Source organism: Sphaeramia orbicularis, chromosome 8, assembly GCF_902148855.1.
Source record: "Sphaeramia orbicularis chromosome 8, fSphaOr1.1, whole genome shotgun sequence".
NCBI lineage: Eukaryota > Metazoa > Chordata > Actinopteri > Kurtiformes > Apogonidae > Sphaeramia > Sphaeramia orbicularis.
The window spans coordinates 53,106,165-53,125,013 of record NC_043964.1 but is presented as its reverse complement, the minus strand read 5'-3'; the positions used below and the strand labels follow the sequence as shown (position 1 = coordinate 53,125,013).

Genomic DNA, 18,849 nt, shown 5'->3' with positions numbered 1-18,849 from the left:
AGTGTGATATTTTTTTTGTTCTTGAAAAACCTGATGTATACAATTAGATACATGCAGTACACAGATAATCCACCAGGGGGAGGAGTTCATTCACCAGAGGCCTTTCCAGTGACACTACAAGACTGACATTAAAGAGGAGGGAGGAATTTTGAAAAGGAATTACCAATTTGTTTGACAATGTCTAGGGCACAGTGTCAAACGTGCGGCCCGGGGGCCAAATCCGGCCCGCCAAAGGGTCCAATCTGGGCCCACCGAAGATATGATCAATCAATGGTGTAAAAATCATTTTAATTCAGGTTCCACATACAAACTAATGAGATGTCAATTGGATCAGAGCAGTAAAATACTGTCATAATAACTGTTAAATAAGGACAGCTGCAGATTTTATCTTTGTTGTAAAAAAAGTAAAATTACATGAAAAATGTTTATATTAACTAACTATCCTTTTACAAAAAATGTGAATAACCTGAATATGAACATCCTGAAATGTTGAAGTAAATGCAGTTTTACCAGTATTATACCTGTTACTTTATGTTTTGTGTATTTGTAATTGTAATGTAAGTTGTAGCACACATGTGCAAATTATAAACTGATAAACTGAGGCAGAATACTGTTAAAATTGGACTTGTTTTTCTTAAGACATTTCAAGTTGTTCATGTCATTCAGATTTTTAAGGAGACGTTGTAGACGTAAACATTATCTTTATGTAATTTTACTTTTTCATTGTTTGTATTTTACTGGTCCAGCCCACTTCAGATCCAACTGGGGTGAATGTGGAACTGAACTAAAATGAGTTTGACACCCCTGTTCGAGGGGCTGAAGTCAGTAAATGTGTCGTTCCTGTTTTTAACTTCATTTCCCATCATGCATCGTGGGTATAGCAGCGTGATTGTAAGGCTACTGTATTCAAAATTACTAATATCTTCCAAAATGTTGGTCCTATCAACTAGCTGTTTTCACTGGTCTGTTCACTGACCAGAAATACATAAATATGACAAACTGCAGCAGTCAGCTGTGTACGGATATAAACACACACACACACACACACACACACACACACAGAGTCCACTTCCCTTTTATAATATAGATTGTGACATAAAGTCTATTAACTTTCGGTATTACAGTACAGTGTCAGTAGTCACTTTTCCAGTGGACATCTGTGCAAAGCTTTACCAGTATTTATGAAATGTTGAAAAAACTGAAGTGCATAATGTTTGTTTTTCCATTAAATCACAAATGTGATGATTTGTTTATTTATTATCGCGAGATGACACGAGTAGTCATTTCATAAACATGGTGACGAACGTAAACATGGTGTCAATTTACAGATATATTCATTATTATTATGCCGCATTTCCACTACGTGGAACCGGCTTGGCTTGGCTCAGTATTCCTGCAGACCGTTTCCATTACAGGATACTACCGACTTTACAGTACCTGGTCGTCATAGCGATGCGGCGCTTTATTTCCGTGTCGTCTGCTCACAGAGTTGCTGATAAACTCGATCGTTGCATGTTGTCTCGTCTGAATTTTTATGTCGGCCACCAAAGACTGAATGTCCTCGACCAACCATGGTGTAGTTTTGGGCTGTTATCCTGTGGATTAATGTACCGCTGTATTTACTGTCCACTTCTGCATCTGTTTGTTGTAAAACGGTGGGTCACAGAGAAAACTGTCTGTCCAATCAATGGTCTACAGTGTTTATACGTCACAGTTTAGTATCGCTTGGAACCTCAGCGGAGGTGATACCAAAAAACTAGTACCGGGTACCAGATTCCAGGTCCTTTTTCGTAATGGAAACGCAAAAATGCCGAGTCGAGTCGAGTCAAGCTGGTCCCATGCAGTGGAAACGCAGCATTATACATTACCCCTCTGTCTCCTACTAACTTAAAAAATGATTGGGTTTCCTGGTGTGTCCACACATACTGTGACATGTTTCTTTTAAAACTCTTCTTCTTGTTGTAACATTTGTCAACACCTGTTTTTTTTTTTACCTCCACCAGGAGGTATTGTGCTCACTTTGCTTTGTGTGTTTGTTCGTTTGTTTGATTGTTAGCAACTTTACGAGAAAACTATTCCACCCATCTTTCCCAAACCTTCCCCACAGATAGGCCTAGGCCCTGGGACCAACCCATTACATTTTGGGCCAAGGAGGCCAAAGTTCAAGGTCACAACATCTACAATTTTCCTATCTGTCATCATTGAGCAAGTTTTGAAAATTCGTAAAAAATTCAAAACGACTCCGATTAGCCTCCAGTTTGACCCACCCGTAGCTTAGAACAATATCTTGTATCTGGCACAAAATTGTCCACATCCACTGTGGGATGTGGACTATGTGGACATTTACATTTAACATTGAAAGTCCCATTTACCACATATTTAAAATTATAACTCAACAAAAGTATTGATTGGAATTGAATCTAATTTGACATACACATGACTGGTACCAAGCTTCAACTTGGTATGAAATATCGTTCCGCTCCACACATGCACACTGTTGGGGGTGCTTGGTGGAGGTTTGCGTTCTCTGAACACTTGTTTATTCATGTGACTCTAGTTGCGGACAAAGGTCTTTCCATTGTAGCTTTGCGTGATCCCCGAAAAACCACCTATTGCCAGTGCAAAAACTTTTAATCGAAAAACAAGTTTGGGCGAAATTAGGCAGATTTTTATGTGCAAGGTAAATTTACACAATTTGAGGGTCAATGGAAGAGCGACTAGTGATTTGTAAAAGGTTATCTATTGTATCCTGATGTAATATTTAAATCTACTTGTGCTGCGTTCATGTCGTATTCGCAGAATGAAATAAATGGAAATAGTTTCTAAAGTAAAGGCTCAGGAAAACTTTGCCAGCACTTCTTTATTGCTTTAGATAGGTGAAAAAACTGTGTCATTTAAGTCTACAAATCCCTTTTATTGCTTTTATTTACAATGAACTGCCATCCATTGTGATTTACTGCACACTGACACTTTTACAGTATTTTCTTCCAAGCGGCAGAAAGAGAGAAACAGATGAGAAATAGACCGTCAAACGTAAAAAAGTCAAACATAAAGACATCATATTTAAGCTGACACATGTATATCAGTCCCCCATGATGACTTTTATTCCTGATTTATGCTATGCGTCTGAACAGGCCTTTGCAGTTGCTGTGCTTGATGAATGAAATGTGCCGAGGTGTGCACTCCAGCCCTCTGCCATCGATCATCTCATTACTTTAAACAGGAACACAAGGGCCAAGTTTTCAACACTCCACAAATCAATGTGCAATTATGGGAATTAACTTTTTTTTTTTTTTAATCTGCGTCTGACTGGTGCAAACAGAACAAAAGCTTAAATTAGAATCTGTCTGTTTTCATCCCTGGTGTCTCAGTGGGTTGTGTTTATGTAAATGTGTTTCGTCTATGATCATAATTGCTTTGCCTTCTGTTACGGTTAATTTGTTAATACTCTAAATTAGCATCTATTCATATCATGTTTTTTAAAATTCTACTTAGCTCTATTTTATGTTACTGTAAATTTCTATTCTATTTTCTTATCTTATTTTTAGTTTTCGTCATATATTCGCTCTATTCTTATTTCTGTAGCACTGGTATTTTGTTTATATTGTTGGACTGACTGGAGTAACACAATGAGAGTCTATTCTATTCTATTCTATTCTATTCTATTCTATTCTATTCTATTCTATTCTATTCTATTCTATTCTATTCTATTTTGTCCTCCAGTACCACACTGTGGTTGAAACCTTGAATTTCACAGTGTTTCTGTGACTGAACTCTAAAGGGTTAACTCCACTGATCATTCATCTCTTCAGTGTATTTCCTCTCATGGCCCAGATTGGACCCTTTGACAGGCCTGGGTTTGGTCCATGGGCCTTATGTTTGACACCCCTGGATTAGAGAGTGGAGGTCAGGGAGCTGCAGCGTCGTCATGTTTATTACCTGGACTATTATCGTCCCCTGTGGGTCAGTGGGACGGAACGAGTGTGTTTATTTAATGAATGAGTTCAATCATGAGCTGAAACTGTTTCACCAGCTGATCTGATCTGGTCTGATCTGGTCTGGTCTGATCTGGTCTGATCTGGTCTGATCTGATCTGGTCTGACCTGATCTGGTCTGACCTGATCTGATCTGGTCTGATCTGATGTGATCTGGTCTGGGGCTGGACCCTGTTCCAAACGTTTGAGTCCAGGAACCTTCACGAGGTCACATTTGTTCACTGTGTCTCAGAGGAAGCAGACGCTGCTGTAGACGTTCATGTAGAAATAAGGATGACACACACACACACACACACACACACACACACACCGCTGCTCCTCTGATTACGCTGATGTCAGTGTCCTTCCATGTGTGTGTGTGTGTGTGTGTGAGGGAGGGATTCTGCGTCCCCTATGTGTCGGGAGCATGTGTAACACACTTGTGTCTCCATGTGCAGGAAGAGGATGTGTGTTGCCTAGCAACCGCCTCTATGCGATCCTGTGCTTCCTCGTTGCGAGTGTGTATGTGTGTGTGTGTGCCTGTGTGTGTGTGCCTGTGTGTGTGTGTGTGTGTGTGTGTGTGTGTGTGTGTGTGAGGGAAGGGAGTGTTCGGCTGTGGGTGGAGGGGTTTGCAGCAACATCATGAAATCAGTATTTTCCCAGAGTTCTGCTGCGGCGGCGAGAATATAGAGCAGTAATTCACACTGTGTGTGTGTGTGTGTGTGTGTGTGTGTGTTTGTGGTCTGGACAGTATTCTGCATGTGTGTCTATGCATATATGTGTTTGTAGATAATAAGGACAAACAACACATTTTCTTTAACGATAGATAGTATTTCATATAAGTAGGCAAAAGAAATGAGAAATTTAACCCATAGAGACTCAAAAACCTGAACCATCTACTGACCTAAACTGTTTAATTCCTGTTGATCCAATAATTCTATCAATCCATGTCAATAATTGGTGTAAAATACAATTCTTCATCTTTTCATGGTCATCAGATATGACCCATTTGGATGTTCAGAGGCTCCATAGTTACCGTGGAAACACCATCATCATCTACAACATTGATTCCCCAGTCAAACCCATGGAGTTGGATCAGTGACAGTGGATGGACACACTGGGTTTATGTATATATTAGATAATAAATGTAAAATACATTCAGTGAAATACATCAACTGAACATAAACCCAGTGTGTCCATCCAGTCACTGATCCAACTCCATGGGTTTTACTGGGGAATCAATGTTGTAGAAGATGACAGTGTTTCCATGGTAACTATGAAGCCTCTGAACGTCCAAATGGGTCATATCTGATGACCATGAAAAGATGAAGAACTGTATTTTACACCAATTATTGACATGAATTGATAGAATTATTGGATCAACAGGTATTAAACAGTTTAGGTCAGTAGATGGTTTTGGGGTTAAAATAAAGCTAATTTGGACTTTGGGCGTGGTTCTATTCAGCTCTACTCTTATTTTATTCTGTTTTAAAATCCCCTTCTGTTAAGGAACGTCAGTGTTCTCATTCTTCAAATAGTGCGTCTCAGATTGGAGGTCGTCCCTTTGTGCTGGACAGTATGACCTGTTTCCACCGAAGCCTTCGTCACTTGGATGGAAACTGCAGCAGATGTGGAACTAGCGCTGATTTTACCCCCAATTCCCGTCGCTACGCTATTCCTGTCTGGACCAGCTTCTTTTTGGCAGGACACTGAGTTCATGTATCGGTGCATATTTGATCAATCGACATACTTTTAAGACTCTGATCTGATGCTCACATACAGTTGGGTTTAGCTCACAGATGTCAAACAGACGACCCGTGGACCAGAACCGGTCCACCACAGGGTCTAAACCGGACCAGGATGAATTTGTGAAAAGCAAAAATGACATTTAAGATATTAATCCTCTTAGTTTGGGTTCCACATTCAGCCCAGTTTGACCAGACCGGTAAAATACTGTCATAATAACCTTTAAATGACGACAACTACAAATGTTCTCTGTGTTTTAATGTAAAAAATAAAATTACATTAAAAAAGTTGTACATTTACAAACAATTCTTTCAAAAAAATGTAAATAACCTGAACAAAAACGAGCCTGAAATGTCTGAATTATTACAAATAATGAAAGAAGTAATGTTCTGTGTATTTGTAGATCCTGTGATCTATATGTTGTACTGCACATGTGTAATGTATAAACAGAGGTGTGATCCTGGTAAAACTGCACTGATCTGTATTTAAACATGTCGGGGTGTTCATTTTGGTTCATGTTGTTTACATTTTTTAATGGAAAGTTTGTAGATAGAAACATTTTCATAATGTAATTGGACTTTTTTCACTGTAAAATATTAGATTAAATTAGACTAGATTAGACTACATTACATTAGATTAGACTACATTAGATAAAATTAGATTAGACTACATTAGATTACATTAGAGTAGACTACATTAGATTACATTAGATTAGGTTAGACTACATTAGATAAAATTAGATTAGATTATATTAGATTAGATTATATTAGACTACATTAGATTAGATTAGACTACATTAGATTAGATTAGACTACATTAGATTAGATTAAATTAGTTTAGATTAGATTAGACTACATTAGATTAGACTACATTAGATTACATTAGACTACATTAGATTAGATTAGATTAGACTACATTAGATTAGATTAGACTATGTTAGATTAGGTTAGACTACATTAGATTAGACTAATTTAGATTAGATTAGACTGCATTCGATTAGATTAGACTACATTAGATTAGATTATATTAGACTACATTAGATTAGATTAGATTAGACTAGTTTAGATTAGATTAGACTACATTCGATTAGATTAGATTAGACTACATTAGATTAGATTATATTACACTAGTTTAGATTAGATTAGACTACATTCGATTAGATTAGAACAGATTAGATTAGAACAGATTAGATTAGATTACATTAGATTAGATTACATTAGATTACATTAGATTAGCCCTCAGGAAATTGAGGTTCCAATAGCAGCACAAACACTAAATATGCACACAAGAAATACCACAAGAAAATAACAAAAACAATAAACTATATTAAAAAACAACAACAAAAAAAACAATAGTGAAAAATTACAAGTGCACACTGGAAACATACTAGTAGGAACAAGTAGCAAAGTAGTAAATAATAATAGTAAGAATTATTAATATTCTTCTTCTTATTATTATTATTATTGTTATTTCAGATCATAGTGGGCTGCTGTGGTGCTGTGTCGTATACTGTTTTTGAACTTGTGTCCAGGTCACACATACCAGTCTGAGTGGAGTCAGTAAACGTATGGGATGGATTCATCTGACTGAGTGTATTTATGAGGGCGTACGTCCAAACATGTGACTGTAGGTGTGTGTGTGTGTGTGTGTGTGTGTGTGTGTGTGTGGTGAACAGATGGTGTGTGTGTGCTACCTGCTTAGAGAAGCTATGACCAGTAAATGTTATGAGCACAGAGGAAGTCTAGAGGGTCAACAAGGATCAAACAGCCCCTGGAGTTAGCAGGAACACACACACACACACACACACACACACACACACACACACACAATGCATCTGGTCCTCTGTTCTGCAATAACAATACAATATTTATTCAGTATTTATCCAAATATAACTGCACTGTTTTCATATAGATTTAGTTTATACATAAACATACTGTTTACATTAATACATACTGTTCATACTGTTCATACTGTAAATTTACGTCTATTCATATTTTGTCCAGTTTTATTTTCTATTCTACTTAGCTCTATTCTTATGTTATTTTGTAAAATTGTAACATTTCTATTCTATTTTGTTATCTTAATTTTAGTTATTTATATTTGCTCTATTTGTGTTTCTGTAGTTCTGGTGTTTTGTTAATATTATTATTGGAGTAACACAATGATAATAATAAATTCTATTCTATTCTATTCTATTCTATTCTATTCTATTCTATTCTATTCTATTCTATTCTATTCTATTCTATTCTATTCTGTCTTTGTGCTGATATTTATACCTGGACACACATCTGCTGGAAAGTTCATTATTTCTTTCCAAAGGTCTCAGTGGTGGATTTCTAAGGGGAAACCTTCACATCTCTGCTCATATTTCCTTCTTCTGTCTGAGGCAGGCTTTAGCTCCGTTAGTTTTGCAGGTTGTATCGGCCAAGTGTCTTTATTTCCAACAATAAATATGCAGAAAATGAATGGAAACACACAAAAATCTGACCTGAACATTTAGTGAGTATTTAGTGTGAGGTCCATTTGGATTCAGTAAAGCTTCACCGTTCTGGGGTCGACTGTCTGGATGTTCCACACCTTTTCCTTTTCTGTCCACACGGTCTGACGTAGTTCAGTTCAGAGGCTCTGATTCCACCCAAATGCACCACCGAAGCACCCAGGAAATCTGTTTAACTCCACCTGAGAACCACAGCATTCGGACTACACACAACTATATGTACACACTTATTACGTATGTTTTTTTCATCATTATTTTGATAATATACTGTATTATCTAGCACATATTGTACACATTATACATATATATATATTGGGGCTGCACAATTCTGGCAAAAATGTGAATCCTGATTTTTTTGCTTAGAATTGAGATCACGATTATCTGGCACGATTTTTTCACAAAATGTTTATTGCACCGCTGTCAAGGAAAATGGGTTCTTTTACCTCTGATTTGGGTCTTTCATATCACTCCACAAGTAGTCCAGTCACTTATGGTCCTGGTTGCTAAGCGACGTCAGCTGATCTGTGAAAGTTCGCAGCACAAAGAAACTTCCCAGCAGCACAATGGAATATTTTTAATATAAAATTTTTGGAAAGAGCGAGACTTTTGATTCTTGGTTAAAGGCTGAGTTATCCTCACTGGAAGAACAGCAGAAGTCAGAGAAATGAAAGTGAAAACACACTTGGATCTGGACGACAGAAAAGAAAACTGACATGAGATTAACATGTGACTGTGAACCTTAACTGGACACCAGTTCAGGTGGGTGAAACTCCCACTCCCACTGGGGTTTTCATCCATTACCCTCTCTTTATCGCAGACGTTCCTCCGCTGTAATTCACTCTTTCTTCGCTCAACTACAGTCGACAGCAGCAGGTCATGTGTTGTAAAGACGCTTTACCATTGGTTGAGGGAGGAGGAGGCGGTTCTGAGTTTGTGGGCGTTTGTTTGTAATGCAGCCGTCGAATAAAATGCTTAAGAATCGTCCGTGTTTAGAAATGAGATCGCATACATGTGTGAATCGAGATCGCGATCTTTTAACGATTAATTGTGCGGCCCTAATATACAGGGTGGGGAAGCAAAATGTACAATGAACATTTAGTTGTTTTTTCTCAGCAGACACTACGTCAGTTGTTTTGAAACCAAACATATACTGATGTCATAATCATACCTAACACTATTATCCATACCTTTTCAGAAACTTTTGCCCATATGAGTAATCAGGAAAGCAAACGTCAAAGTGTGTGTGATTTGCTGAATGCACTCGTCACACCAAAGGAGATTTCCAAAATAGTTGGAGTGTCCATAAAGACTGTTTATAATGGAAAGAAGAGAATGACTATGAGCAAAACTATTACCAGAAAGTCTGGAAGATACTATTAAAGAAGAATGGGAGAAGTTGTCACCTGAATGTTTGAGGAACACTTGAGCAAGTTTCAGGAAGCGTGTGAAGGCAGTTATTGAGAAAGAAGGAGGACACATAGAATAAAAACATTTTCTATTATGGACATTTTCTTGTGGCAAATAAATTGTCATGACTTTCAATAAACTAATTGGTCATACACTGTCTTTCAATCCCTGCCTCAAAATATTGTACATTTTGCTTCCCCACCCTGTATATGTATATTTATGAACATATATATATGATGACATTTATTGTGTAAATTGAAACTCTGAATCGGTTCCATTTTTCCCTGAATATCTCATCCTCAGTATTTATTCACAAACTGCTGTAATGTGTGTGGTTTGTATCTGAATGTGACAGTTCCCTGTCAGTGTGTGTACAGACATGCATGATGCAGCACTTTGTGTATGTGTGTGTGTGTGTGTTTCTTTTGTGTACGTCTGGCAGGCAGTGGATGCAGTTGGCGGTGCTCCCACTCTTACCCACTCTTGTCCTTATATGACGTTTGGATGAAGCTCATGTCCTTATTTGATGACACAGCGACCACGGCCTTTTCTGATGTCAGAGAATGAGGAGGGGTCACACAGTCCACCTACGCCAAAACCACTGTTCAACCCACACACACACACACACACACACACACACACACACACACACACACACACACACACACACACACACACACACACACACACACACACACACACACACACACACACACACACACACACACACACACACACAGGGGTGGCCATCCAAATCTGACAGGACTGAGTGTGTGGGGGATGTATTTTTACACGTGTGTTTGTGAACGAGGGTTATTTTCAACACAAAGATGAGGAGGAATTTGCCGCCAACTGACAAATGGTATCAGAGATGTTCAGTGGTACAGATGTTCAGTGGTACAGATGTTCAGTGGTACAGATGTTCAGTGGCACAGGTGTTCAGTGGCACAGGTGTTCAGTGGTACAGATGTTCAGTTGTACAGGTGTTCAGTGGTGCAGATGGTACAGATGTTCAGTGATGCAGATGTTCAGTGGTGCAGATGGTACAGATGTTCAGTGATGCAGATGTTCAGTGGTGCAGATGGTACAGATGTTCAGTGATGCAGATGTTCAGTGGTGCAGATGGTACAGATGTTCAGTGGTACAGATGTTCAGTGATGCAGATGGTACAGATGTTCAGTGGTGCAGATGTTCAGTGGTGCAGATGTTCAGTGGTGCAGATGTTCAGTGGTGCAGATGTTCAGTGATGCAGATGTTCAGTGGTACAGATGTTCAGTGGTGCAGATGTTCAGTGATGCAGATGGTACAGATGTTCAGTGATGCAGATGTTCAGTGGTACAGATGGTGCAGATGTTCAGTGGTGCAGATGTTCAGTGGTGCAGATGTTCAGTGATGCAGATGGTACAGATGTTCAGTGGTGCAGATGTTCAGTGGTACAGATGTTCAGCGGTGCAGATGTTCAGCGGTGCAGATGTTCAGCGGTGCAGATGTTCAGCAGTGCAGATGTTCAGCGGTGCAGATGTTCAGTGGTACAGATGTTCAGCGGTGCAGATGTTCAGCGGTGCAGATGTTCAGCGGTGCAGATGTTCAGTGGTGCAGATAAACCTTCAGTCAGAACACACAGAACATGGATGTTCTCCTGTTCTGTCAGTGTGGAGCTCAGCCTGTCCTTTAGAACCACACTGACCATTAGCTTGTGGCTAACTGGACAGACACTGAGCCTGTTTACATGACCATTTAAATCCCATAACTGGGAGTAATCCGATAATTGCTGTAATCAGATGCGATGCGTTTACATGCACTTCAGAAATGCGATAATTGAAAAACCCTGGTTTACATGTTTCAGGCTATTATTTGATTTCTTTTGGAGTACGTACATACGTTATGATGTAAGACGCACACTTCCTGTCATTTTCAAAACGTCTGGTCTTGTCTTGTTGTCCATGGCAACGCCTACAATGTCAGCGTTAGCTGTCCTAATGTGGGAGGAGCTAATAGGACTACAAAATGGAGATGTCCCTATTCAATCTACAGATTGGTATCGGTTGCTGATCTAGCATTTTTTAGAAGATTGGGTTGGATCGGATTTAGTGACAAGATTGGGCCAATCCAAGCAGGGATGATTCGGGAACGGGGGGGGGGGGGGGGTTGGGGGGGTTCCTGCGCCCTCAAATTAAAGTTTCCGTTACTGGGGAAAAGCTGCACAACAGCAGGAGGTTTAGAGGAAGTAGTAAAGCGTCTGTAAGTTTCACTTTCACTATGTCCAAACTTGGAGCCCAGTACCTCAAATGTTCAGTTGTTGGTTGAATGGGACAGAGCAGCACAGCCAATAACTTGGAGGGGGCGGAGCCTGAAGTGGCTCATGTGCATTTAAAGGGCCAGCGCTCCAAACCACCTTTCTGGTGTCATTAGTCAGAAATAGGGTTGAAGATGGAGCTGTGGAGTTGAATGAGTGAAGAATTCAGACCCCAGCAGAGCCTTTACAGGTTATGGAGACCACAGGGAAATGAGGGAAAAGGAAGAAGAACATTTAGAACTAGAAGCACTCAGAGAGCGCAGACCTCCACCAAGGCAGATCACTGCCCAGGATTTGGATGAAAATTTCAGGAAAATCTGATACTGGCACAAGGAACAAATGATTACATTTTGGTGGTGATCAGGGGTGGGGGGGCCACGGGGGCCCACTGATCGAAATTGGCGGAGGTCTGCACTGTCTTTTCTAGAAAAACACTCGTAGAGCGCAGACCTCCTGTGTTCCTTGTGCCAGTATCAACATTTCCTGAAATTTTCATCCAAATCCATCCATAACTTTTTGAGTTATCCTGCAGACAGACAGACAGACAGACAGACAGACAGACAGACAGACAGACGCCGACAAAAACATAACCTCCTTGGAGGTAAAAAACCAAAATGTCACTCCTTTAAAGCAGAGTGAGAAACAGGCCTGCATGTGAGGGAGAAGAGAAGCGATCACCTTTCTCATTTGTGGACCCAGATCGGACGACAGGAGGAGATGACGACAGCGGGGTGGAGAGGTGAAGGAAACAGTGGGAGGAGGGGAAACGGGGTCGGATCGATCAGGGCTGAGCCAACAGGTCCACTTTCAGAGTCCGCCGTACTATTTTCCAGCGTCACTGCCAGAGAGAGACCGAGGGCGGAGGAAGAAGCACGAAGACAAACGAAAAAGTCAGAATGTGTTGGCGTGAGCGTGACAGATGAGAAAGAACTAGAAAAACAGTAATAGCACATCCATGAATAATTAAAACTAGTGTTTATAGGAATATTATTTCATTCTTGTCATGTTATTGGTGTGAAAGAACACAGTAAATCCCTTCGTTTATGATTTGTTTGTGCACGTTCCCCAGGATACACATTATATAACAGCTCATATGAAGAAAAGCAGCGACACTGTTCTCTCCTTCTCTCCCATGAGGTTTAAAAATCAGCCCATTTTTACCACGAGCAGCAAAACCCACGATCAGCAGACTGCACAGAATTCACCTCCAGAAGCACGATGCCTCTTCTTTTTACTTTCACTATCTCTGTTTAGTATTAGTGATGTGGTTTTAGCCTTTTTGTACTCCCACTCACATACAGACGCTACAGTTAACCCTTTAACCCCTGACATGTCTGTGGTGAGCGTTCTGAATGGATGATTTATTTTAAATATTCATAAAAATTCAACTGTTTGTTCAACAGGAAACATTTCCAATCATGCTGATAGAACAGACCTTGTTCTTTCCATAGACATCTGAGCATGCTCAGTTCACCCCCCACCACCTGTGGAGTGAGGGGAAAACCTAGTGTTTCCTTGTGTGTGTTCCTTGTGTTTTTTTTGTTTGTTTTTCCTGTTGTTTCCAGTTTTGTGGTGATTTTCCTTTTTTTTTTTTTTTCCTTTGTTTTTCCTGAGTTTTTACCGTGGAACTGCTTTACGGAGTTAAACAGGTGTCTGTGATGGCGTTAGTACAAACACTGAATCCAAATGCAGAACTCGGACACAAAAAATAAGGTTCAAAAGATATATTAATTACACACAGGTGTAATAATAATATCAGTGACAGAATCTTGAGGATAAAGGTTGGGGATTTCCTCCTTAGATTCGTCCTCCGGATCGAGGGCGACGGCCCGTCTCCCCGAGCGGCCTTTGGGGTATTTTTCCCGACTAGGGAAAAGCAAAGGGAGGTCAGGGACGGAAACAGGTCATGCACAGGCAGGCTAACAATCAGGCGACAGGACATAAGGACAAGGCTAAACTCACGTACCAGTAGTCAGGGCGAGAAGATCAGAACCAGGGAGTCAGATGAGGCAGACAAAACCGACAGGGAGCAGGCAGAAGGCAAAAAAACGGGGAATCCAAAAACGGGTCAAAACAGGCAGACAAACGAACAGACGAGGTCAAAACGCTGGTAAGAACTGCGAGAGTTACAAACTGGCGACTGACATAGGGAAGAGACAGGGTTTAAATACACAAAAGGGAGGGAAGACAACGAGACACAGGTGGAGCAAATCAGGGCGGAGACAGGTAATCAGGTGAGAGGTCAGAACAATCAGGGAACAGGAAGTAAAGACGACAGACAAGACACATGAAGGGAAACTTAACAAAATAAAACAGGAAGTGACAAACAAAACATAAAAGACAGACAAAACCAGACTAACGTCTGGCTGCAGGTGTGACAGTGTCAAAAAGCAGCTGGACTGATTTAGGAAAAAAGAGCCCAAAACAAAAACTCCTGGGCCCACATAACAATCCTTGTTGCTTATTTTATTTTATTTTATTTTATTTTATTATTTTTTCCCTTCATTTTAGTACTTTTTTTTTTGCATATTTTTCAACATAAAAATAGACGGTTTAGCCTTTTTTTTATGCGTTCTTTACAAATGAGTAAACAGATGAATACCTTCCGTGTACTACTACTACTACTACTTTTTGATTCATTTGGAGCGTAGTCTACATTTTTATAACTGCATAACATTAGAATAACTTTATGGTTGTGAAAATAATAGCAGAGTGTGTTAAAAAAAGGTAGTGTTTCTATGTTTTTTGACAAAGCCACATGGAGCCATAAGAGTAGGGCCCAAGAGCCAAATGTGGCCCAGGAGCCACAGGTTGAACACCCCTGGTCAAGAACCACCACTTGCAGCACAGGTGTCAAACATGCGGCCCGGGGGTCAAAACTGGCCCGCCAAAGGGTCCAATCTGGCCCCCAGGATGAAATGCAGAAATTACACTTAAGATATTAACAATAAAGGATGTTCAAATAATTTTAGGTCAATTCAACTTGAAGTGGGTCAGACCAGTAAATACTATCACAATAACCTACAAATAATGAAAACTGCAAAAAAAAAAAAAAAAAAAGGAAAATGACACAAAAATGTTTACATTTACAGACTAGCCTTTTACAGGCAAAATATGAACAGCCTGAACAAATATGAATAACCTCAAATGTCTTAAGAGAAGTCTGTGGAATTGTACCAATATTCTGCCTGTTACTAAATGTTTTGTCTATTTGTAGATCCACTGTCATCTGTAAGTTGTAATGCATATGTTTAAATGATCAACTAAGGCGTAATATTGTTAAATTTGCACTTATTTTTCTTAAGAATTTTCAGGTTCATATTTGTTCATGTTATGTTTAAGTACGGTTTGTAGATGTAAACATGTTCATTATGGAATTTTACTTTTTTCACTCAAAAACAGAGAGAAAACATTAGAGTTGACATTATTTATAAGTTCTTATCCTATTATTTATATTATTTTACTGGTTCCCACTTTAGATCTTGTTAGGCTGTATGTGGCCCCTGAACTCAAATGAGTTCGACACCCCTGACTTGGAGGAACGTAGATGGAAACTACTAGAGCCAACAGAAAGAAGGGCACTGAGGCATTGTGGGAGTTTACCCAGCAGAGCTTTACACATGAACATGAAGCAGTGATTTGGTCTATGAATAGTTAATGATGTCCAGCCCACTAAGTCATAGAGGATGCAGTGGTGAGGGAGGGCTTTGACGTTTGAACTGAGATGTAGAGAAGCATGGAGGAGCTGCATGTGCCGTACACCGCCACCATCAGCCTCACACAGAAAGTTTGGTCTTTGCAGAGAATGGGAAACAGGATTTAGTTCTAAAATCATAAAGACCCAGAACTATTTTGTGGGATGATGTCCAAATAGGGCTGCACGATATTAGAAAAAACTGACACTTGGTTTTTTTTAACCTTGCGATACGCAATTTTTTTAACCCTGCGATATATATTGGGATATGAAAAACTACTCAGGAGGATATAACAGCTGTGTGGTGCTGATGTAAATGGTCAAACTAATTAGTCGTGTTTCCTCTGCTTGTGTCGACAGAACACATGTTTCAGTTTCATCCTTCTGTAGCTGAAATAATTCCAGATAACTGACGTTGCTTTTCTTTTTGGCACCAACTCTTCATTTTCAGTGATTTTCTCTTGTTCGTTGCTCATTTTTCAATGTAGTTACCAGCGACGCACTCCGTGTGCAGGGGGCGTGGTCTGCTTCGGCAAACTGATTAAGAACTTTTGTGATTGGTGGATCGTTGTGTGCAGTGTGTGCCAGGTACCCAGGATGAACTTAGATGAGAACATGTTGAGTTCATGCCAATCCCAATTCATTTATTCCAAATACACTGATATTTGACTCTTATGTTATTTATGTCATATTCTAAACACACAGTGTTTAAAATTAATAAATGCATATATCTATGCAACATACATTTGAATATAATGTTGATATTATTTGTATGTTGTAAATACTACTGGCATTGTACCCATGGTGCCATTGTACGATAGTGCCCTCCCGTGGTGAAACAGTGGCATTGCACCCATATGCCCTCCTGTGCTGCAACATCGGAACACAGAACGGACACAGAACGTCCATTATAGTAGGATTATACAACAAAAATACTACTTTAATTCAATTTTATACCAAAAAACATGCATTTGATTTAAGTAGTGGCATTGTACCCATGGTGCAACAGCAGCATTGCACCCGTACACCCTCCCGTGCTGCAACATCAGGACACGAATCGGACAAAGAACATCCATTATAGTAGGATTGTAAATAAATGTATATGATATTGATAACTGAAATAAAAAATGTTTAATTGTATATTTCCTTGTGTTGTCCATCTGTGACGCTGACATTTGTCTAAACTCTTTCTGTTTAGGTTTGATCATATATTTTTTTCCTCTATAACCAATTATTGGGTTGTAAAATAGAGGGTTTAAGGTTTACACTGAATACATTTGAGTAGGAAAATGTCAGAGGAACTTCACTTTGGAGAACTTTGGAATTCTGGAAAAAAAAATAGACGTACATTTTTTTTCCATCTGTGACGCAGTAGTTTTGCATATTTTTCATTTAAAAATATTGTAAACTAAATGTTTCCCTCAGATGGCATTTAGACCTTTACAATTCTGTAGAATATTTGTGTTCAGCTGGTCTGGTTCAACAGTTAGGAATCAAACAGTAGCGGGCAGTCCATCTGGGACGCCCTTGACTCCGCCCATAAGTGTTGTGACGCTGCATAAACTTACCTCAGAGTTAAAGTCTAAGGCAGTCCAACTACATACTGTGAGACTTTGTTGTTGTTGTTGTTGTTTAGTCCAGACTGTGTATTTTCTGATGCTGAATGGTCAGTTGTTCAGGCTTTTATCTAATATTTGTCAGACTGCAGTCTAATTCCTTTTGATTCATCCTTTCTGCCGGGGTGATATGCCAACATTTTCGTCTGCTTTCTCCAAATCAACCTTTTCAAATCCTCAAGGCTTCACTACTCATCATTTATTTATACTTATAATAACAGGTTTTTATTTCTGAATATTTTAAAGCTTGCTCCCCTCCAGCTTTCAGAGTTCTACAAAACTGACGACTTAATGAAATCCTGAAAAGCACGATGGGTAACTGTAGAACAGGCGTGTTTTGTAGCGTTTCTCTGATGTTCTGTTTCATTTTGTGCTGCAGATTCTGTCCTTCCCTCAGGCAGCGCTGGTATAAGACAGCAAACACCTACAGCTGCTGCACACGCTTGGACAGCAACTAATGTCAACCTGCACTGTAGAATTACAGCCAAGTGACCTGTGTGTGTGTGTGTGTGTGTGTGTGTGTGTGTGTGTGTAATACATATGTGTGCAGGTGCATAATCTGTGTATGTCAGAGTTAAGTCATTTTGTGTTTGGACATTAATACACCCTATGAGTGTCCAAGGTATTTGTGTGTGTGTGTGTGTGTGTGTGTGTGTGTGTCCATTCAGTGTGACTGCAGCTGAGTGGGTGTGGTGTGTTTTATAGAAGTGTGTGTTCCCCTCTATAACCATGGTTTCACTGTTTGTTATGACTGTTACCGTTCCATGGCTGTCCAGTTGCATTTTGGGAGAACACACACATACACACACACACACACACACACACACACAGATACAAAAGCTGAATCTTTGACAGGAGCTGGTGTTTTATCCTCCAGCCTGCTCTCGGTCCCAGATGTGGGTGTTCGTCTGTTGGTGTCTTCATTTGCTTTTGGTGATTCATCCCATTTGGAGATGCTCCGACACATTCCAGACATAAACCCGACAGAGGCTGCTCTGTGGCGGTGCCAGAAGGACAGCATCATCTGCAAACAGCACAGCGTTGGACCCACCCTAATACACACTGCACCTAGCATTAGCATTAGCATTAGCACAGTCTGTGGGTTCATTTTTTATTTTGAATCTAAAACAGCAAAGAAAAACTAAAAAAGAAAAAAAAAACATTTGAAAAGTAGTGGGATGAAGTGCAACCAGAGGTGGGTAGAGTAGCCAAACATTATACTCAAGTAAAAGTACTGTTACTTTAGAAAAATATTACTCAAGTACAAGTAAAAAGTAGTCATTCAAATAATTACTCAAGTAAAAGTAAAAAATGCACTTAATGAAAAAATTACTCAAGTACTGAGTACTTCCTGAGAAACATATTTATTGTTCTTTTAAATCCAACATTAATAAATTAAATGTTAATAAATAAATGAAAACATAAATAAAGGCATGTACAGCTACTTTTGATTGGTGACACATGGTCATGTGAGATTTTAGCGGAAGTCTTTCTAACAAAACAAAACAAATTGTTCGTGCATTAACAAATGACCAAAAATAAATGTAACGAGCAGAATGTACATTGTAACGGAGTAGAAGTCGCGTTTCTTCTTCATAAATATACTCGAGTAAAAGTAA

The 18,849-nt window shown here is 39.5% G+C and overlaps 1 protein-coding gene across 2 annotated transcripts in view; it reads left to right on the top strand.

The window, feature by feature from the left end:
* caskin1 (CASK interacting protein 1) overlaps positions 1 to 18,849 on the top strand; it is a 252,122-nt gene that overhangs the window by 100,641 nt on the left and 132,632 nt on the right. The window lies entirely within an intron of this gene.